Below are 23689 nucleotides of genomic sequence, written 5' to 3'. Positions count from 1 at the left end.
ACATCAAGCTCTCCAGTTTTGCCAACACCAATTGTTGAAGAGGCTGTCATTTCCCCATTGTATATCCATTGCTTCGCTCCTTTATCATGTATTAATTGGCCATTTATGCTTGGGTTTACATCTGAGCTCTCTAGTCTGTTCCATTGGTCTATGAGTTTGTTCTTGTGCCAGTACCAAATTGTTTTGATTACTGTGGTTTTGTAGTAGAGCTTGAAGTTGGGGAACATAATACCCCAGCTTTATTCTTCCTTCTCAGCATTGTTTTGCATTTTCAGGGTCTTTCATGGATCCATATGAATTTTATAACTATTTGCTCTAGTTTGTTGAAGAATGCCGTTGGTATTCTGATAGTGATTGCACTGAATCGGTAGATTGCTTTAGGCAGGATGGCCATTTTGACAATATTAATTCTTCCTACCGAAGAGCACAGGATGAATTTCCATTTATTAGTGTCCTTTTTAATTTCTCTCATGAGTGTCTTGCAGTTTTCAGGGTATAGGTCTTTCACTTCCTTAGTTAGGTTTATTGCTAGGTATTTTATTCTTTTTGATGCAATTGAGAATCAAATTGTTTTCCTGATTTCTCCTTCTGCTAGTTCATTGTTAGTATATAGGAATGCAATAGATTTGTGTGTATTTATTTTGTATACTGCAACTTTGCTGAATTCAGTTATTAGTTCTAGTAGTTTGGGGTGGATTCTTTAGTGTTTTCTATGTACAATATCATGACATCTGCAGACAGTGACAGTTCACCTTTTTCCTTATCAAACTGGATTCCTTGTATTTCTTTGTGTTGTCTGATTGCCATGGCTAGGACCTCCAGTACTATGTTGAATAAAAGTGGGTAGAGTGGGCATCCTTGTCTTGTTTCCAACCTTAAAGGAAAAGCTTTCAGCCTCTCACAGTTAAGTATGATGTTGGCTGTGGATCTGTCATATATGGCTTTTATTATGTTAAGGCACTTGCTCTCTATACCCATTTTATTGAGAGTTCTTATCATGAATGGATGTTGAATTTTATCAAATGCTTTTACAGCATCTATAGATATGATCATATTTTTTTTGTCCTTCTTTCTGTTGATCTTGTGTATGATGTTGATGGATTTTCAAATACTGTATCATCCTTGCATCCCTGGGATAAATCCTACTTGATCATGGTGGATGACCTTTTCGATGTATTTTTGAATGTGATTTGTTGATATTTTGTTGAGTATTTTTGCATCTATATTCATCAGGGGCAAAAATCTGTAATTTTCTTTTGTTGTGGTGTCTTTGTGTGGTTTTGGTATTAAGTGATACTGGCCTCATAGAGTAAGTTTGGAAGTACTCCATACTCTTCTACTTTTTTGCAAAACTTTAAGGAGAATGGGTATTCACTCTTCCTTAAATGTTTGATAAAATTAAGCAGTGAAGTCATCTAGTTCATGAATTTTGTTTTTAGGTAGTTTTTTGATTAACGATTCAATTTTCTCACAGGTAATTGGTCTATTCAGATTTTCTGTTTCTTCCTGGGTCAGCCTTGGAAGGTTGTATTTTTCTAGAAAGTTGTCCATTTCTTCTAGGTTATCCAGTTTGTTAGCATAGAATTTTTCATAGTATTCTCTAACAATTCTTTGTATTTCTGTGGTGGTATCTGTAGTGACTTTTTTCCTTTCTCATTTCTGATTCTGTTTATGTGTGTAGACTCTCTTTTCTTCTTGAGAAGTCTGGCTAGGGATTTACCTATTTTGTTAATTTTCTCAAAGAAGCAGTCCCTGGTTTCATTGACTCTATTGTTCTATTCTTATTTACTTTATTTATTTTGGCTCTACTCTTTATTATATTCCTCCTTCTACTGACTTTGGGCCTCATGTCTTCTTCCTTTTCTAGTTTCATTAATTGTGAGTTTAGACTGTTAATTTGGGATTGTTCTTCTTTTCTGAGGTAGGCCTATATTGCAGTATACTTCCCTCTCAGCATGGCCTTCGCTGCATCCCACAGATTTTGCAGTGTTCAATTATTGTTGTCATTTGTCTGCATATGTTGCTTGATCTCTGTTTTTATTTTGTTATTGATCCATTGATTTTTTTAGGAGCATGTTGTTAAGCCTCCTTGTCTTTGTGGGCCTTTTGTTTTCTTTGCATAATTTCTAGTTTCATACCTTTGTGGTCTGAGAAGCTGGTTGGTACAATTTCATCTTTTTTATTTTACTTAGGCTCCTTTTGTGGCCTCATATTTGATCTATTCTGGAAAACGTTCCATGAGCACTTGAGAAGAATGTGTACCCTGTTGCTTTTGGATGTAGAGTTCTATAGATGTCTATTAGGTACATTTGTTCTAATGTGTTGTTCAGTGCCTCTGTCTCCTTACTTATTTTCTGTCTGGTTGATATGTCCTTTGGAGTGAGTAGTGTGTTGAAGTCCCCTAAAATGAATGCATTGCATTCTATTTCCCCCTTTAACTCTGTTAGTATTTGTTGCACATATGTTTGTGATCCTTTATTGGGTGCACAGACATTTATAATAGGTGTAGCCTCTTGTTGAACTGACCCCTTTATCATTATGTAATGTCCTTCCTTGTCTCTTGTTACTTTGTTTTGAAGTCTATTTTGTCTGATACATATACTGCAACTCCTGCTTTTTTCTCCCTAATAGTTGCATGAAATATATTTTTCCATCCCTTTACTTTCAGTCTGTGTATGTCTTTGGGTTTGAAGTGAGTCTGTTGTAGGCAGCATATAGATTGGTCTTGTTTTTATACATTCAGTTACCCTATGTCTTTTGATTGGTGCATTCAGACTATTGTCATTTAGGGTGATTATCATAGATATATAGTTATTGCCACTGTTGGCTTTAGCTTTCTGGTTACCAAAGGTTCAAGGGTAACTTCTTTACTATCTAAAAGTCTAATTTAACTCACTTATAATGTTAATATAAACAGAATCAAAAGATTCTTTTTTTTTCTCCCTTCTTTTTATCCCTCCTCCACTCTTCGTATGTTAGGTGTCATATTTTGTACTCTTTGTGTATCCCTTGACTGACTTTAGGGGTAACTGATTTAATTTCATCTTTGCTTAGTAATTAATTGTTACACTTCCTTTATTTTCTCTGGTGATGTCTATTTATCCTTAGGAACATTTCTGTCCAGAGCAGTCCCTTTAATATACATTGTAGAAAAAGTCTGTGGGAGGTAAATTCCTTCAACTTTTGCGTATCTGAAAATTCTTTAATCCCTCCTTCAAATTTAAATGATAATCTTGCCGGTAGAGTATTCTTGGTTCTAAGCCCTTCTGCTTCATTGCATTAAATATATCATGCCACTGCTTTCTGGACTGTAAGGTTTCTGCTGAGAAGTCTGATGATAGCTTGATGGGTTTTCCTTTGTAAGTGATCTTTTTTCTCTCTCTGGCTGCTTTTAGTACTCTGTCCTTATCCTTGATCTTTGCCATTTTAATTATTATACGTCTTGGCATTGTCCTTCTTGCGTCCCTTGTGTTGGGAGATCTGTGCACCTCCATGGCCTTAGAGACCATCTCCTTACCCAGACTGGGGAAGTTTTCAGCAATTACCTCCTCAATGACACTTTCTATCCCTTTTTCTATCTCTTTTTATTCTGGTATCCCTAAAATGCGAATATTGTTCCGCTTGGAATGGTCACACCATTCTCTCAATATTCTTTCATTCCTAGAGATCCTTTTTCCTCTCTAAGTCTCAACTTCTTTGTATTCCTGTTCTTTAATTTCTATTTCATTTTCCCTCTCCTCTACTTCATCCAATCTGTTTTTATACCCCTCCATTGTATGTTTCATTTCAAATACTGTATTTTTCAAAGTTTCTATCTCATTCTTGAATTTGTTCCTGACGTCTTGAATATTTTTCTGTAGCTCTGTGAGCATTTTTATTATTTTTATTTTGAAATCTCTTTTAGGAAGATTGGTCAGTTTCATTTTGGCCTTTTTCTGGTGTTTGTGGGATTTTGTTTTGAACAAGGTTTCTTTGATGTTTCATATTTGTAGGTGGCACCCTTTAGTGCCCAGAAGCTGTATCTCTAGAGCTGCTTAGCCCCTGGAATGATGGCAGGGGTCACAGGCTTGCAGCACTGGTGCTTGCTGGGAGGAAAGAGCTCTTTCCTGCTTCTCAGCTGCAGTGCCTGCCTCCATTGCCATGGCCAGTGGGCTGAGCATGCAGGGAGGAGTCTCTATGTACACACTTGCACCAGCCATAGGCGGGTCCACCCTATGGCTGGCCTGGTGCAATAGCAGGGGTAGAAATTTTGCAAGCCAGTGCTGGCCAGGAAGAAGGAGCTGCAGGCTGCATATCATGGTGGGGGGCCTTGTAGCTACATTGCCAGCCAGGGGGATAGAGCACCTAAAGCTTCTGAACATTCCCAACCTGCTGGGCTGAGTGTGCCGGGACAATTTTTTCCAACTGTCCTTTCTTCTGAGCAGCAAGTTCCGTGCAGTCCTTGCCCTGTTAGCAGCCCTCTTGCTATTAGGAAGTCTCTCAAAGTGCCTACTTTTCTTTTGTTCCAGAGTGGCCATTTGTGGGTACCTGTTCTCAAAAAATGGCTAGAATCTCAGTCTCTCCAAGTATTCTACCTGTTTTAGCTCTCTAACCCTACTAATCTCCAGAGCACCATGTAATGTAGGTTCATGCTCCCAGAGAAGATCTCCAGGGGTGGGTATTCAGCAGTTCTAGGCCTCCATCCTCTCCCTGCTGTGTTTCTCTTCTTCCTAATGGTGAGCTGAGGTGGGGGAAGGGCTTGAGTTCCTGCTAGATCAGAACTTTGCTACTTCACCCTTTTCTGGTGGTGTCTGCTCCATTACCCAGGTGTAGACAGTCTGCTGCAGCCTTCTTTCCTGTTAGTCATTCAGGATTAGTTGTGTTCGCTTTATTTTTATATTATATGTGGTTTTGGGGGAAGGTTTCTCTCTCACCTCTCATGCTGCCATCTTTAAGCCAATCCTCTGGTAACTGCCTGTTCTCTAATCCTCAAATTCTACTTCAGGCTCTTAACAGCCTCTGCTTTACTTTCTCATAATGTTAGCCTTATTCCCACAATAAATTAATTTTTCCATAGTACTCAAAACAGTTCTGTTTCTTTATTGGAATGCCAATAAATATGGATTTTTTTAAAGATCAAAACTGTACTTTAGTTAGGAGATAGATCATACATCAACAAGTTATAAATACAAGTATTACAGGAAAAGATACTGATACAGTCTAATTTAAGTAAGTGTAGGACTCTTAAAAAATTTCAGAATAGCAACCATGCTAATCCTATCCTTTTACTAATTATCAATTACCACATATTTTATTTTTACCTTCCATTTATTTGCTTTCTTAGCTCCATTTTTTGCTACTAAAATAGCCATTTTTTGCTACTGTGTTTTAAATTTTTACTTTTATAAATTTATAATTTACAGTTTATCACCAAGTACATTTAGCCACATACCAATTTGCCCTTAAAAGGAAATTTCACTTAGTAAGCAATTGCTCCATATGGTATACTCATAGTCCAAACACAAGATAAATTTAATATGAATAAGAATTTTAACTTATAGAAATATGAGAATTCAGAAATGAATTACAAGTGTATAACAAGTCAGTATGTTCCTAGAGTCCTTAAAAAGCCTTTACAGGTTAGCCTGCCATACTCCTGTGGCTCAGCTATTTTGTTATTACTGATGATAATTATGTTGTCTTGCTTCTATTTTTTTGCTTCTCTTGCATTTAACCTCTTTCAGATTCCATCATAAGTATTTTCTTTTCTGAATTTTGACCTCCACTTCCTCCATTTCTGATTAATACCCAAAGGACTATTCCTACTTTATGCTCTATCACTTTATGTCACTATTTTCACAAATTTCTACATGTCTAAAGGAATCATGTTTCCTAAGATTTTAAAACTGAATTTATATTGAAATGCAATTCAACTTAATGAAAACTTCTTGAAAAAAATATATTTTGTTTTTAGCTATAAAATTAGAGCTATAGAATTACATTAGCCACATACATTGAAGCATTTCAATTAAATGTGATTAGGTTTTTGTGAAATGCTATCTATATACTAATCAAAAGTGATTACTTTTAATATGATATATCAAACTAAGCCAGCTCAGTGTTTTATAAATTATTATCTGCCATAAAGGGGTGAGGGAGAGCCTTCCAAATTAAATTATATCTCAGAGAAGACAACTACTATATTAGAATTTTTGAATTTTAGAGAACAGTAAATGTTTTTGATATTACTGGTATAAAATAGGTGACTTTTATTCTAATTTTGCTTCTGTAACTCCTTATTGGATACACCCATAAGATATATGTTTATCTGTTTACACTTACATACAGTGGACAGATGCTAGGTGGCCCACAATGAACCCTTACTTCCTGGCCTTCAAGCCTTTGTGTACATTCTCTCCCCCTCATTGTGGATGGGAACTGTGCATTGCTTCTAAATAATGCAACATGACAGAGCTAATGGGACATCACTCCCATGATGATGCCACAGTAGGAGAGACTCCCTTTGCTCGCTGACTTGATGTCTTCCTCTCCTGGCACTGAAGGGGAAAGTTGCCATGTTGCAAATTGCCCTACGGAGGGTCCACAGGACAGGAAAATGTAAGCAGCCTCTGGTAGCTGAGGGTGACTAGCGGCAACAGCCAGCTAAACACTGAAGCTCTTGGTCTCACAACTGCAAGGAAATAAATTCTGCCAACTTCGGTGAGTTAAGAAGCAGATTTTTTTCAGGTTGAGACTCCAGATGAGAATGCTTCTTGCCATCTAACTTTGATTGCAGCCAAGTGAGACCCTGAAACAAGACCCAGCTAAACTGCCTAGACTCCTGACCTACAGAAAACAGACATAATAAATTTTGTTTAAAGTTTGTGATGATTTATGACAAAGCAATAGGTAACTCATACACTTACTTACACACATTTCTACATGTATCGATGTGTTCATATTGATATCTCTTATTCCAGTCCAATAAGACAGAGATGATTCCAGCCTTCTTCCTTTCCTTATTTATAATTCCTTCCTCCTATGGTGGAAAATTTGACCCTCACTAACCACCATACACCCTATTTGTCCAATTTTATTACTTACATAGTTTCAGAATTTCTAACTTAACACACCATGGAAATGCAAATTAATTACCTATGGTATAATGTCTACATATAGTATTTATAGTTATCTTAAAATACACTGTTAAAATACTGTTTTAGGAAGTTTACTTAGGCCAGCTCATTTTTCTCCACCTCCTTTACTGTGGTTATGGTATTACCTGTAGTTTAGTTAGGGTCATTTGTTACATGTTGCATACTATTTTGGGTTTTCCTTACACCCTAGTTGACATAAATTGCTGGTTTATTTTTTTTTACTATGAGAGATGTTACCATGGTTCTAAGAGTCAAAGCTAGAGAAAGAGGGTTTCTCAGAGGCACTTCCTAATTATCCCTACCACATAATTTCCATGGACCTGTTTTTGTACCACATTCCTACTCATTCCTTACAGGTAATCCATTTCATTTGTTCCTGGATTATCATTTTCTTCTGGATTATATATTTATCTTCTAAAAAGGAGTAAATATGCATTTATATTCTTATATCCATTTCTTTCTACTACACTACAGACACTTTTGCACTTTGCTTTCTAAAAAGAAACCTAATATATACTGGGACTCATTCAGTATGAGTTCATACAAATATTTGGCATTCTTTTATTTTTTTTAAGCTACACAGAAATCCATTGTGTAAATATAACACAGTTTATCACCAATTCTTCAGTGTACAAGTATCAAGTTTCCTTTATTCTGAAATTGCAAACAATACTTCAATAAACTACCTATGTGCACAAGAATTTTTGTGTTGTTGGAAGTGTATCCTCAGGGTAATATCTTAGAAGTAAGATCACTGGGTCAAAAATTAAGTGCATATATAGTTATTTTTAGGTATTGCCATATTCCTCTACAGAAAAATAGAACCAGTTTGTTTTCCATTACAAAATTTTGAAAATGCCTACAGAATGTGTTGCAATACATTCTTCTCAATCCAATTACGAGAGAAATTGTGTGTCTGTACCACTTTACTTTGTGCATCCCTATTATTAACAAGTCGGGATTTTTTAAATAAGGTTTAGGGACATTTTAATGACTTTTTTGTGAATTATCTTAAGCATTTTTCCCACTGGGTTTTTGGTCCTTTGTCTTTCAAATGATAAAGCCTCCTTTATATATGCTAAGATAATGATTTCTCCAGCTGTTAAGAGTTAAGGCTGCTAATCTCTCAATGAGTCTGTTGTTAGCTGTATTCTCAGTTGTCACATGTAGTCAAGATATGCCTTTTTCCTGTGGGAGTTTGAACATAATGAATGGAAGACAGAATGGAATGATAAAGTATATGAGATCTGATACTCAACTCAAACAAAATAAAAACACTGAAAAATATATTTACCATTTCAACCAACTGGAAGTAAGTTGAGTGATCCTTTTTTTATCTCTAAAACCTAAGTTCAATTGAAAAAAAATTATAGATTTGGGCTCCATTTGGAGTGCAGAAAGACTATGTTACATTTTTGAAAAGCTGCATTTTTTCTCTACCTGAGAGTATTTCCTTGAGAGAATAAATCACTTAGGATATTATTTTATTCCACTGGGGAAAAAATAAGATGACTTGCCTATATGTCTTTTTTTGCAAGTTGATATTTTTGGTGGGCAAATAATAAAGAAAACACAATAATCCTTAGTATGCAGTCATAGGATTGTGTATATAATCCAGTTAATAGGACCTAAAGGATATTTTTTAATATCTAAAGCTACTGAGCATAATATATGGTGCAAAATGTCTCCCAAGACTCTCCATTGAGAAACTCTTCCTAGTTTCTCTAAAATTTATTACATGGTAGATGAAGATTTTCCAACCTTTTAAGCCACTGATTCATCTTGATACACACAAAATCTCAACCAATCTTTTGGTATTATTTGCAATTTTAACTTAATCATATATTAAAAATAATAAATAAAAGCAATGAGAGATTTTGTTTCCTACCCATAACTTTATGTTACAATTACCTGTAGGAGAGAATCGCTCAATTTTGAGCTGCTGTTATCTTACTTTATTCATAACAATCACAGAGAGAAAAACAGTTTGGGAATGAAGAGAGATATAAAAGCAAAAAAAGCAGGAGATGTTAGAGTAGGCATTTAATTAGACATAAGCAGGAGAAAGGGGCCAGCCCATTGTTAGGAATATTAGGTAGAAAGACAGACATGAGCACCTGGGAAAGGGGAAGATAAGGCTCAAGGAAAAAAACTATCCAAGCTGCCCAGGTGGGGGTCCCATGTGAGGACAACAAAGGCTTTGCAGGGAGATAACTTCTTGCCTATTGGGACCAGGCAAACGAGTCCCAACCAGGTCCCAATGAAGGTGCAATGGAACAAAACTAATAACTACCCAACCTCATCATAATCTCATTAAAATAAAATTGTGGTTCTTCCCCTCCATGGGTTTTCCTGTGTGCATTTTGGGAAAAGAGATGCGCACCAAGAGAAATGGGTATATAACTAGAGCTGTCAATCAAATGACATCACCCTGTCGATTGAAGAAGTGCCTCCCAGCTAGGTGGGGATAAATATACCCTCCTCTAAAAGTTCAGGGCATTAAACAGCCAAACAGCACCCCCGTCCATTAAACGTTCAGGGCCTTTGTCTACCTTGACTCTGGCCTGCTCCTCCCTTGGTGTGTATTCAAATAAAACTTTAGCTCTGCTTCATTAATGTATCTCTGCCTCTCAACTCTTTGTTGAAGTGGGAATAAGAACCAAGGAGAACAAACTCAGCCTGTAACACCATCACCAAGGAAGACTGCCCTGACCAACCCCGAAGCCCTCCTTAGTCCCCAGTTCCACAGTTAAGGATGCCTAGCTTATCAGGAGGCCCAGACAGTCAAGGTCACCTAGATTGTCAAGAGGCCCAGGATCACAAGGACTTCCTTGATTATAGGCCATGTGCAGGGTCTGAAGACCTTGTCCAAAAGTAAACCCAGCTCATTAAAATAATATTTAAATCTAATTAGCATTACTGTTTTGACACCTCCCCACCCCGCTACCCCTCCTGACTTAGGTACTTATGGGTAAGGGGCCTGCACACTGAGAAAATGGTTATATAACCTAGAGCTGTCAATCAACCTGTCAATCAAAGGACATAGACTCAGGGCAGGACTTCCTGCCATCTTAAGAAAAAAATAAAAGCCAACCTAACCCTAATGTTGGGGCTGCTTCTGGTTTCCAGACAGCCTGCTCTCCTGTCTTAAGACTGAATTTTTGCTTTCACCCAATAAATTCCTCACTGCTTTTTTTTGCTATCTGGTCTACCAACTGTACTCTTTCCTTTGAGAAGATGAGAATCAGGGAAATACAATGAGTTCCACCAGTAACAGAGGTAGGAGCAAGGTAGGTTTAGAGTTTGCATACCAGAGGATTAACTCAAGTACAATATTACACAGGCTCAGGAGGAATAATGTTGAAGAACAAAAGGAAACCTGTCCCCAACTCAAGAGTAGTGGGAAGCATTGCAATGTCTGCCATGAAGGCTTAAGCCATTAGATCCTTAATTCTCTAGGAACTTTTATTGGAATGCATTAAATAAATAAAGCCCTATATAAATCTCAAGAGTTTAGGAAGAAGTTAATTACTCCTCACCACTCATTTGTGTGAATTAAGTCTTTCCTAACAAAGACCCAGCCCTCTGAAGAAGTTGTTAGAAGTAAAGCATAAGTGGGAAAAATGAGATAATGTAAGGAAGCAGGTATAGAGTACAAATGATTATGCAAAAACAACATAAAGGATGAATTGAACAAGATGCATCCTCTATAATAAATGAAGTCATAAGGTACTAATTCTGTAAATTGTTTCACTGTTTCATGGAAACGAATTTCCTGATGAAATGGGAACATCAGTTTTAGCATTTAATAAGTATCATTTTAAATCTTGACTGTGCTATTTAGTAGTTATGGGAAAATGACTTCACTGAGCTTGAGTTTTCTCATCTTAAATCTAAGCTAATGTTTATGATAGAGTTGTTACAATGTTTAAATGAATTAATCAATGAATTTTAAAGTACAACTATTTTACTCTTAGTACTATTATTAATGTTCACATTCCTAAGTTTATACATAGTTTTTATAGTCAGCGACTTGACTTCAGTGATTAAAGACAACTTCAAAGAAATAAGGCAATATGAAGGTGATTATGCCACATTAATAAACGTAGAGAGGGAGAAAAACACCCCTGTACTTTAAATATCATTACTCCTATGCTGAAGCTAGGGGACCCAGAAGCAGTTGTACTGCTTTCATCAGTATGCTAATAAGGAGAAGCAATTTCAGGAGCAAGAAAATGAACCTAACTAAATCTTGAGGACAAGTTATGGGGTTACAAAGAGTTCACCCTCAAAAATCCCAAAGTTGCCACTACTCTGGCCAAGTCCTACAAGCCACCTGCTCTCTCTGGTGATACAAGCCACTCTGTCAACAGGATAAGGACACTGCCACCAAGGATAATTTTAATTGTTGATGTGAAAGGTACTCAGTCAACACAAAGTATCATTTTACTCTTACCCATGGCCCACAGGCCTCATCATCAACACATGGATGTCAAAAGCAGTTTTTTCACATTTCTGTTAAATTAAATGTGAAAAGTAAAATAGGCTGATATTACTATTTGCAATTAGTTTTAAGCTTGTCAAATTTTATCAACCGAGCATTTCATCATCATGCCAGTTTAATTCCTTTACTAAATATGTGATTGGTTTTACAAAAAACAGCTTTATTCAAGAATGTTTGAGGAAATTAAGTAGGCATCAGAAATTTGGCCTTGCTATTTTGATAGCATGTCTCTCTTTAAGCAAATATAAACTATTATTTGTTTAGTTTCACAATCATAAAATACATCCACTTCTGCTAGTTTCTCTAATTATAGTTCATGGTTGACTTGTAATACGATGCCATTCGAAATATTTTGCAGGTTCTTGCCTCAGTCTCTTAAATCAGAAATTCACATAGCCCAGACTTTAACTTTGGGCCAAGCTGGCTCCTTCACAGGCTTGTGGTTAAGCAGCTTATTCACTTGTTCAAGCTTTTTCCCTTGTTCCTGATCATTTCTTCCTGTGGTTGCTGTTATCCAGAGATAAGTGTGCACTTGAATCACCTACATATTTTGACAGTGAGACGGTTCATTTCTAACAAGTCCCAAGTAATCACAATACTGCTGGTCCAAGTATCACATTTTGAAAACTAAGTCTTTTCTTTCTGGCTCTGTCCACACCTGGCTGCCTCATGGAAGCTTTTGTTCTAGTTTTGCCCCTATTAGACATCTCCCTATTTTAGATGAAATGAGGTTTGAGGAAAAGCCAAAGTTAACGTCCCTTGTTTCTTCTGCTCCAAAATTCTGCATGTTTAAGTTCAGCATTGTCTTCAAGTCCAGATGATTTACACCAACATCAGTACCAGCATGATCTTATTCAAATAACTGAAATTAATTTTAATCTATGAACTATTAGTTTTCAAATCTAAAAGATAATCTATCATTTTTGCTTTTATATCTAGTAATATAAGTGAGTTAAGTGTGCGAACTTGAGACATTCTATTCACAATGTCACATACATATTTTCAAAATGCATTGTAAAACATTGCTCTTCAGAGTATAAGTAATGTGTTTCTTTATCAGATCAGACCATCACTATAAACATTGGTCTTTTATACATGATTTGAAAAAAAGAAATTGGGAAACCCCTCATATTACATTCTCAAATAATTTGAAAGTTAAATAGCTGCATACTTTAATTAGTTTAGGCCTATAATTCACATTCAATATGTGAAACACTCTAAAGAAGTAGTCTTATTTATTATATGAACATGTACTTTTTAAAAATAGTCTTATAGGCACAATAAACCATAAATTTCCACTCTGTATATAAAAGTCAAATACAGTTATGGTAGTGGATAAATTTTGAAAGTAATGAAATATATTCATATAATTCAATGTTATATTAATTACACTGATTATATTAATGTAATTTATGTAATGGAATATGAGTATATATAAAGGAATGAGTGTACCACATTATACACAACATCGTAAATATTCCAGCTATTTTTTTAAAGAATTAAGTTAGTACCATCTAATAAATTTAAGTTTTATGGAGTAGATATTTTTATTTACTTAATTCAGATGTCAGTTTGGAAAGTAAATGTAAGTTCACAGAATATGTAATAAGGAAACAGGCTATTGGGATATCAGGTGACATGATTAATTCTTTCTCTCTTACTTAACAGACATTACTTCTGGACTACCTGTGAAAGATGGCTCCCCAGCGACCACCCTAAAATAAAATCCTCTCATCAAACAAAATTAAGTTTATTAGACTGACTGTGATAATGAGGAATACCAGATTGCTAGTGCCTTACAGAGATTGTGTATAGCTAAAGGGACAAACCTGGGAGACTGGACAAGTGACTGAGAAGCTTAAACCGCCCTATATAAATATACCAGAAAACATTCTTTTCCATCTCCTCAGGAAACTGGAGTCAAATCTACACTACTTACTATTGCTGTTAAGATTTGATGTGGAATAGGAGAAAAGGAATACAGAGAAGTGGTGAATCAACCCCCAAGGTTAGCACAGGACCAGACCAACTGGCCAGTCACATGGAAATTATGTGTAATTAGTTTTTATTGTCTGTATATAAAGTCAAGTACTGAAAGATAAATTTCATGTATAAAGAATTATTCACATATTTTGCATGTGGTTTTGAAAATAACATAGTACCTAACATTTAATATTGTGAGTTTGCAAGGTACCATTCTGAATATATTATATGGATTAGCACATTTAAGTCTATCTGGTTGGAAGTAACATTTTCAAATTGTATAGATTAAAAAACCGAGGCCACGAACTACCCAAGGTTACTTCTCTATTCAGGGATAAGGGCACAAGCAACTAGGCAGAGTCCATCCACTCAACCACCACCAAGTTATACTGAACCCCACAATGAATTATCAATTGCTTACATGAATGAAATTAACAAATTCTTGACGGTTTACAGATACTTTCAATGAGGATATTCAGGATTTATTTTTGTGCTTTTGAGTTTAAAATCAGAGAAAAATAGGGATTTCATCCCACTTTTCTATTAGAGACAGAATACTGGGCTGCAAAGGACCATGAGGTAGAATAAGAGCCCTGAGGTTTATCCTTTTTGTTGGAGTTTTGAATTTAGCCTCAGCAAATTGACCGCATTCACACTCAAATTATCACCAGCAAGATGACATAATAAGCAGTGAAGACAGGGTCATTATTTAGTGTTCAGTCGAAATGAAAGGACTGAGCAAATCCAAGGGCTCAGGAAAGCTGTCAGTACCAGCCGGGACATACATAATAATTCAACTATATGATGCACTGGGGGAACAGAGGGTGGTAAAACTCTGAGATACAGGTGATAGGTCTGAATTACCACCTTTCTTTTCAGTTGTCACTAACTTAAATATTTCTGAGAACTAAAGATCAGAGCAGAATGCATCAAAAAGAAAATAAAGAAATCAATTCAGGAATGGGATGAGTCACACAGAAAAGAAAGCGAAGCCACTGGCAGGAAGCCAGAGAAGGTTTGATTTAGGTCTGCAGGACCAAAATTAATTAAAAAGGATATAGTTCAGCTGAAAACAAAATCCTGTTGTTTTTCCTGATTGAATTACTTTATAATAAAAGGCACTGGAAAAAGAACATAAAAATGAAAATATCTTACTTGGATCTGCTTATATACCATTTACTAACAAGAAAAAAAATCAGGTCTTAAAATCATGGAATCATTTAATCATGGAAATAAGAATAAAATAAAATAAAATTTAGAACTTACTGAGTCCTGCTTTCTAGATATACAACTCTGTCTTCTATCCTAATATTTTTCCAGACCTCCACACTCAGTGATTCATTACTAAATGGATAGTTTTTATTTTCTTGATGTAAATAAAGCAAAACTATATAAAAATTTTCAAAACACAGTTTCCATAAAATTTAGAGCTGCAAATTCAGAGAATTGGCTGTTTTTAGAGATTTAAAACTGATCCAAATAAGAAAATAATTGGCAGGAAACAGTATTAATAATTGATAGCAAGTTACTTTTGTTTCAATTCCCTGAGCCTAAATAATTATCTTGTATACATGAGTAGAACTCAAAATCCAACCTCTTCCACTCACCCACCTTTCTAGAAATTGTTTTTGAACAAGTAGGGAAGGAGGCCCTCCTACTCACAAGCACATAAGCTTCTAGTATAATTTGAACAAATGTTTATATTCTGTAAACTGGAACAGTAAGAGTAAAGTTAAAATAAAAATTTTAAGAGAGATTCAAATATACATTATGCAAAACAGGAGGAGACACTATAAATAAGGTATTATGTCTGAAAGAAGATACAGATAAACATAAAAGTAAAGGATGCATATTATTAATTCATAACTTTTAACTTTAAGAATACCTAATACATAGTACTTTTTTTTTTTATTATGGAGGAAGAACTATAATTTTCTTCATCATCCCCATGACTTTCAGGGTTATATAAACACACAAACTCTTCTTATATACTTAGTTGGCTTTAGAGATATATTCTAAGGACTACGCAAAAAACATGTGGGGACAAGATGTGAGAAATATAAATCTCACCTCATTGTGAAGCACTTATATTTTGTTGCCCACAGGTTTTTTGGTGCATGGTGAAGAGCCATCTCGCAAAGGGATGCAAGCATCCAGGAGAATGATCAAGAGAATTTCACCATGTGCTGACGTTAGAAAGAAATTTGAAAATACAAGATAGAATTTAATATATTCAACAAACCAAAAGACGAGAGTGACTGGAGTAAAGTCAGGGAGATGCAGAGTTGCAGAAGATGGGGTTGCATCTCTTGATAAAGGTTCCATGTCATGCAGAGCAATGACAAGGTCACTGGAAAGGCAAAGCCCAATTTACACATTGGAAGATCAATCTTTATACTGGTTGTGGGCTTGACTAAAGGCAGACAAGAAAAGAAAGCTGGAGACTAATAGTTGGTTTTATTAATTCTTCCAATCCCCCCCAACACATACACAAACACAAAGACAGAACAGCTAGAATAGCAAAACAAAACAAAAAATTAGCAAACGAATGGGCAACAACAAAAATCTAAGTGACAAAGATAAATTATGTGACAAAATTGTTTCACAAACCTCAAAATATGATCAAGTGAGGGACAAATAATTAACTTGTCAGAAACACAACCATCTTCAGCAATTTCTCCTGTTTCTTTCTAAGGCAGTCTCAGTAAGCCTTACAGCTGAGTGAAACATTTACCAGAACCCTGGAGAATCAGTAAGGCATGAGGGGAGAAGACCTCTCTAGAAGACATTAATTGAATATGTCCTAAAATTGACCCACAAATTCACCCAAGTAGACTGACTGCAGCCAGATGGGTGGGGCAGCTTATTATTTCTACATTATAAGCCAGAGGAAGAAATGTGGGATCAGTTCTTTAATATATTCTTTGGTTCCAGCAACATGATTTTAAAGCTCATATCCTAATGGCTTGGAAGAATGAGTAAAGGGCTAGGCACCGGGAAAATTCAAAGGGAGGCATTTGCTAAAGAAGAAGAGAGCTCTCAGGAATGTGATGAAAGAGGAAGGAAACTTTCACTTTTCTTCCATCTTTCTTTCTTTCTTGGTTACCTCCCAACTTCTCATTTACTGCATTACATAGAGTAAATATATATGATAAACCCATTCATGTGGCAAACATTTAAAAAGACCTAACACCAAGGAGAAAGTAACAGTGGAATTTCTGGCATCTTTGTAGATACAATTGTTGAATTTAGTATTATTTTGACACTATAGATTTGATTGAATATAAAACCCTTCTAGAGTAGAGGTGACCTTCCTATAAATACTAAGAAGAGGGAAAAACAGAATCTTAGCAACTTGAACTTTTCAGTGATGGTCTATGACTAGACTGAGCAGCATATCATAGTGGTTAAGAGCACAGACTCTGGGCCCAGATGGCCTGGTTATTAGTTCCAGGTCTGCCATGTACTACTGTGGTACTGAATCTGATGATCAGTTTTGTCATCATTAAAGTCAGAACAATTATAGGATATACCTCATAGTCATTTATAAGGATCAAACAGGATCACATTTTTAAAGGACTTACAATGGTTCCATATGGGTGGTGGTCAGACGTGACGATAACCAATAGAACTGGCTTGAGTTTTAGCACTTCAGCCAAGTATGTTAACATTTTTATCTTAATATAAAACCAATGATCTCAAATACTGCATGCACCCATGGTTTTCTTATTGAAAACTATTAAAAACCACAAAGGAACAAGTATGAAATGATTTCACTCATCTGTGAAGCATAAGAAGAAAGCTGAGGGAACAAACAGCAGCAGACTCACAGAACCCAAGAATGGACTAACAGTTACCAAAGGGAAAGGGACTGGGGAGGGTGGGTGGGGAGAGAGGGAGAAGGGGAATAAGGGACATTACGATTAGCACACATAATCTAGGTGGCATGGGGGTGGTGCACAGGGAAGGCAGTATAGCACAGAGAAGACAAGGAGTGACTCTATAGCATCTTACTATGCTGATGGACAGTGACTGTAATGGGGTGTGTGTTGAGGACTTGATAATGGAGGGAATCTAGTAACCACAGTGTTGCTCATGTAATTGTATATTAATGATACAAAAAAAAACAGCACTATGGGAATAAATAAAAGTCTTCACTATCAAGAGAATAAAAAAACACAAAGGAATTTTGCTCATAACATTACCAAATACCAAAAACTCAGCTGAATAAGATTTGGGAGATCATAGGTTTCTACAGTCACTATATGAATCATCCATGCTCTCCTGATCAAAACTTCAGATACTTTATCTGCAAAAGAGAAACATCACTGACTCCCCATATGATTACCACAATAATTTGATAATCAAGTAAAGCTGGGTTTACTTTCTACTGCAATAAATGGTGGCACCACCCGGACAGGTATTTACAGGTTTGGGTAAGCCTCGAGTAGTTTACATGGGCCTACCAGTGTGTGTCTCATGGAATTTCGCATAAATTCATGATATAATAGATAAGGGTTGGTTGACAAAGTAAGGTGAGCATCTTGAAATGAGTCTTAAGCAAAAGCTGCTTGATAAGCAGGCAGCTGCCTATTAAGAAATGTATTGTCCTTTGAGAAAGAGGCTGGTTGTCCAGATGAACAACTATTTTCCTAGGAAGAAGACTGTTTGAGTAGTCTATTTTTTTTATAAATTGATTTTTAGCGAGTTACTGCAGCAAACGAGACATTTTCTAGTTTGCAGTCTTATCTTCCTGGGCAAGAATTTCCTGAAACAAAGGGTGAAGTCACTCTGATGGAGGCATACTTAGTTGTTAGTCTCATTGGTAAGCTGTTTATAGATGTGGACAGTCTCAATTCTCACTTTTCAAAAAGGAAAATGACTTTAGAGGGCAGACCATATAAAAAAATAATAGAACTGTGTAGTGAAATGGGACTTTGCAAGTCACCTCATTCACATCAATCTACTCACTCCCCAAATGATGGATGTAGATGAAACACAGAGACAAAGCAAATGATTTCCCCACACTCTGCCTCTGGAGTGACACAGTCATGTCACCCCTAAGTCAAGACTCTACTGGTGGGTCTCTGACCTCATTTTCTAATCAGAAGGTATCATCTAAATTTCAGCTCACCACACATGCTGCTGTTGTTAAAGTTTCATCTTTCCCTCATTTCCACCCAGACACAAGCTTCAAAATATTTATCTAGAAGAGAGCTGACCAAAAGAAAATAAAAATGCACAGCTGTGTGCAAGTGAGGCTGTGGACCTAAAAACATACACATTTGCAAACATACAAATCAAAAAAGATGCCAGAAGCCAGAGACTGAGATTAGTAAAAGTTGCCTTCAAATTAAACTACCAGAACAATAGTCTGAGAGTTTACATCATCTCCTCACCCCCTATAGAGCTGATCAATATGCATGCAAACGTGCTGCACCTTGAGAAGGGTCCTTCAGCCCTAAATTGTCTGTCCCAAAAACAAAGCAATTTGCCCTTCGGTAGACTGTTTTCCAAAATTCACACCAAGTTATGCATAATAGCCTAACAGTTAAGTTCCCATCTTGATGATAATTAACCTGGTTATAAATAAGCATCTGCTCTTAAGTATGTATTTAAGAAAGCCCAGCTTTTCTTACATTCTTCTGTTAACTAATTAAACCAGACATGCCCTAGATTCTAACCATTGCTTTCTTAGACTTTTATTTTAGAATCTAACTGGTTAAATTTTTTCATTTGAGGTGCTTTTCCTTTTCCTTTTTAAAGTTTCAGTGGTCAATCACAAACTACTGAGAACGAACCACCCCATTTATTCTCCAAGGAGGCCACATACTCAGGAGGTAAGACAGGAGTCATGTTGCGAATGAACAACCATGTTACAAATTCTGCGGTGGTGGTGTTTCCAATTACCAGCCACATAACTTTGGGAGAGTCACTACTATGTTTCTTAGTTTCCTCATTTATGAAATGAGGCTTCTGCTGAAATTTTACATGACATAATACATGGAAACACCTAAGTGCTTAATAAATCTAAATTGTTATTACACATATCAAAAGCTTTTGCAGCAAAATGCCATTAACTGTTGTGAAGCAGACTTTCTCAGTTATGTAGGATATGATGCCATAGTACTGTAAGTTTCTCTTTCTTTGAAAGCTCTATGACTCTCCTACAATAGCTCCCTTCTGATTCCCCATTCATAAATGCAGCGTTAGCATGTATATTAAAACTCCTTCTGCAGTTAGTTACGAAATGAGTACAATATCTGTTTTATTGATTTCCAATATACATTCTTAATTGTCTTCCTCATTGTTCAAAGTAGCTCACCATGGGGACACACAGTCATGACATCACCCATTTCTGTAGATGCAGGTCACAGTGCCTGACCTCCTGATGAGCTTTGGATAAAAGTCCCTGACCTCATTATCAGCAACAGCAGTCTGAACTTTTCATCCAAGCATCACTAGGGGATATATATCAATTACATCTTTCTTAACGATTTCAACATAATATGAACTGTAAGTGCATATAAGAACAATAAACTATAATATGTGTTCTTTTATAAAAGCAGTTAGGCCATTTTATTTCCACTCCACATTTGAGTCTGTTCACTTGTGCACACACACATGCACACCGCCCCCCCGAAAAATGAAGACTTCTCTATTGGAACTATTTATTTTAAGGCAGAAGAGATTGTAGCACCTTTAAGAAATGATTTAAAGTTTATTATCATCTCCTAGCCCACCACCCCCCTTCTACTTTTTTGATAGGACTGTACCATGTGGTTTAAAACATTTATCAGCACAGCTAGACCATGAATTTTTAAAAGGCCAACATTAAAAGCAAACATAATAAATGCCACCTCTATAGAATTATGAAAGGTTGTTGAAGGAGGGTTTCTCTCACCTGATTCTGACACTGTGCCTGAAATTTCAACCACGAGAGTTCCATTTTTCTGAATTTCTAGATAAAACGATTTAAAATTTCTAGACGTCCTTAATTGGTAACATGTGGTATGATTCTCAATCATTATCTTTTTAGTAAAGAAGAGTATAAAAAGGTATTTTAGAAGCATCAGAGAAAGCTGAGAAACCACAGAGTATATGAGGAAACTTATAAGGCAACTGCTTGCCCGGGTCAAAGTACAGCACACAGGGATTTATTTAACAATGAGCAGTTAGTGGAGGACACAGAATCGCACTTGCTGGGCATCTAGAATGTGTGTGTGGAGCTTCGAGAAATGGCCAGATTATTTAAAGGATAAAGAAAGAGTGGCCATAGACCTACCTTGCCAACTAACCTATCTTGCCTTTCTGTGTGATCACTGCAATCTTGAAATTAAGAAAAAACATGGCAGTGTTACATGAATCTTATTCTCCCAGCAGTTCTATAGCCACATGAGTTGGCTCTGATAGCACTGAAGCACAAGTGCAAAATATTGTAAGGATGATATTTTGTAGGTATATGCACCTTATAAAGCAAAATTTTAACCACAATATGTTTTTTTAAGGGCTATTTCAGTTACTTCTTGAATGTTTAAGATTTACAGGATGCCAATGAATGTCCATTTTCAGGACCAAGAAAGACTTGTATTTACAGAAGATTTCAGGAAGCTGTAACTTATATGGACTTACCCCAGAGTTTCATTTTAGAAGGAAATAACATTTCCTTAATATGATGAAGTGTTTTGAGGTCTCTTAATCTTAATATCACTTAATCTTCAGAAAACACAGGCAGGGTTTCTACTCCTCACTTTTAATGGGTAATTTTGGCCTAACTATCTTGCTCCCTTTTTCATATCCTTGTTGCCACTCCACTCATACTAGTAATCTGGGACTTCAGTTCTAGAGCGCTTATCTGAGACAGGTTATTAAAACACCAAGCTAAAAGACCAAAAAGAAAGAATACTTCATATGAAGGCTGAATTACTGGGATTTATCATGAGTATATTTCATTAAAGAAATATAAACATTATACTTGTGTCATACGTAAAAAGAGTGAACATGTTTAACATATATAAATACTAATTTACTCATATGAAAACTTTAGTGTGAGTTTTAGAACTACAAGCTGACTAAAGGAGAATGCTCAAAGGTTACTGCTCCATGAACAAGTGAATTAAAAGTTTATTAAGCTTCACTTCCTCATGATTCAGAAACAAAACAAAACTCATAGACACAGAGAACAGAACAGTGGTTGCAAGGGAGTGGGAGTCGGGTTGTGGGGGTGGGTTAAGTGAGTGAAGGTTGTCAAGAGGTGCAAACTTTCTGTATAAAATCAGTCATGAAGATGTAATGTGCAGCATGATGCCTATAATCAATAACAGTGTAGTGCATATTTGAAAGTTGCCAAGACAGTAAATCTTAGAAGTTCTTATCACACACACAAAACAAATAATTACTACTTTGTATGGTGATGGATGGTAACTAGACTTATTGTGGTGATCAATTTGCAGTGCATGTAAATATTGAATCATTATATTGTACACCTATTGTTATATGTCAATTACAGCTCAATAAAAAAGAGGTATCTTCAATATTCCTGTTTCTAGTAAAAGCTTTGTCATTTCAACTGCTTCCAAATGAATCCCCAAAAGATAATCATTCATTATCCTATGATTATACCAAAGGTTCTTTTAATCTGTTTCATTTACTCAAAGACATTAAACTCTGTTCCTTCATGAGCCAAGTAAACTTTTCTTTGTCATTTTGCATTCTGATAGAGACTTATCTGAAAAAGAAGGAACTGTTAGATTTTTAACTGAAAATGAATATTGCTTTCCCTCTCTTAAGAGCCATTTATTTTAACCAGTGAATATAAAACATTTATCTCAAAAAATTCTGGCTGAATGCATTAATCTCTGCTCAGAGATAGGAGATTTCTTTCCAGCGGGAATATCCAGATATTCAAGAAATTATCCCAGAGGAAGAATATTTGCTTTATTCTCTACCCCAAAGTCAAAATCCTCCCACAGATAATAACCACAGTTAATAATCATAGCCGTTATCATGGTTTCCCAGTTTAAAAACTATTATCACTCCAGCTTTGAGATCTGGTACTAAACTCTGTTGTTGCCTTGTGAGTCCCCTGAGCCAGGAACAGTGCCTGGCATAAGAAATGACCTCAATAAGTACTTGTTGAATGAATGTTGAAGTGTATGGTAGAATGAATAAAATAAATGTCTCAAACTGGCCTACAAGTTGTTTACTATACACCAGTCATCTTCACAATAATGTCGAGATAATACACTCCCTTACACAGCTGTTTGAATTAAACAAGGTGAGGTATACAAAATTTCAGCACTCTACCTGGAATATGTTGCTCATCTGTAGGCTAATAATCCCCACAACTATGATTATTGCTAATAAAATACTTACCAACCTAACTCATATTGACCTGAACAAATGAAATGCCATCTCATTTATAAATAAATCTAAATGTCCCTCGTACTAGAGAAAAAATAAAAGAGAAACTTAATTATTGCAAAGGTACAATCATCACCATTAGTCTAATCACTACTGGAACTCAAGATCAAAAATAAAAATCTTTCCAGTGTAACAGCTCCTTCTTTCATCAGGAGAGTCAAGCTATGAATTGTGCTAAGTTCTCAAGAATAGAGTGGCCAAAGGATCTTTGGCTATACTGAAATTTTACTAAAAACAGTCCTCACTGACCTTTAAAAAAATAGATTCTTTGAGGCTCTCTTGTCCCCTCCTGGCAGGAGCCAGGAGCTCTTTCCTCTCACTTTATTTCTAAATAAAAGCCTGTACCTTGCTCTTCTAAAAAAAAAAATAGATTCTTTATAGAATGGAGCATGTCTCTTCAAATAAGTTTTCAGTCCTTTAGTTGTGCTGTCAGAAAACTATCTATGGCCAAATAATAATAATAATGATGATAAATACAACCTACCAATTCCCATTTCTTTATTCCAATGACCACTTGGTTTAAATGATCCATGCAGGACCCTTCAAGGTGACCACTGGAACATAGTCACATCAGTGACTGGGGTCCCCTCTATTAAGGAAGCAATTTGCATGCAGTAAGAGACACGCAAATGAAAATGTTATC

This window comes from Manis pentadactyla, chromosome 8, assembly GCF_030020395.1.
Source record: "Manis pentadactyla isolate mManPen7 chromosome 8, mManPen7.hap1, whole genome shotgun sequence".
Lineage (NCBI taxonomy): Eukaryota > Metazoa > Chordata > Mammalia > Pholidota > Manidae > Manis > Manis pentadactyla.
This window is presented reverse-complemented; position numbering follows the sequence as displayed.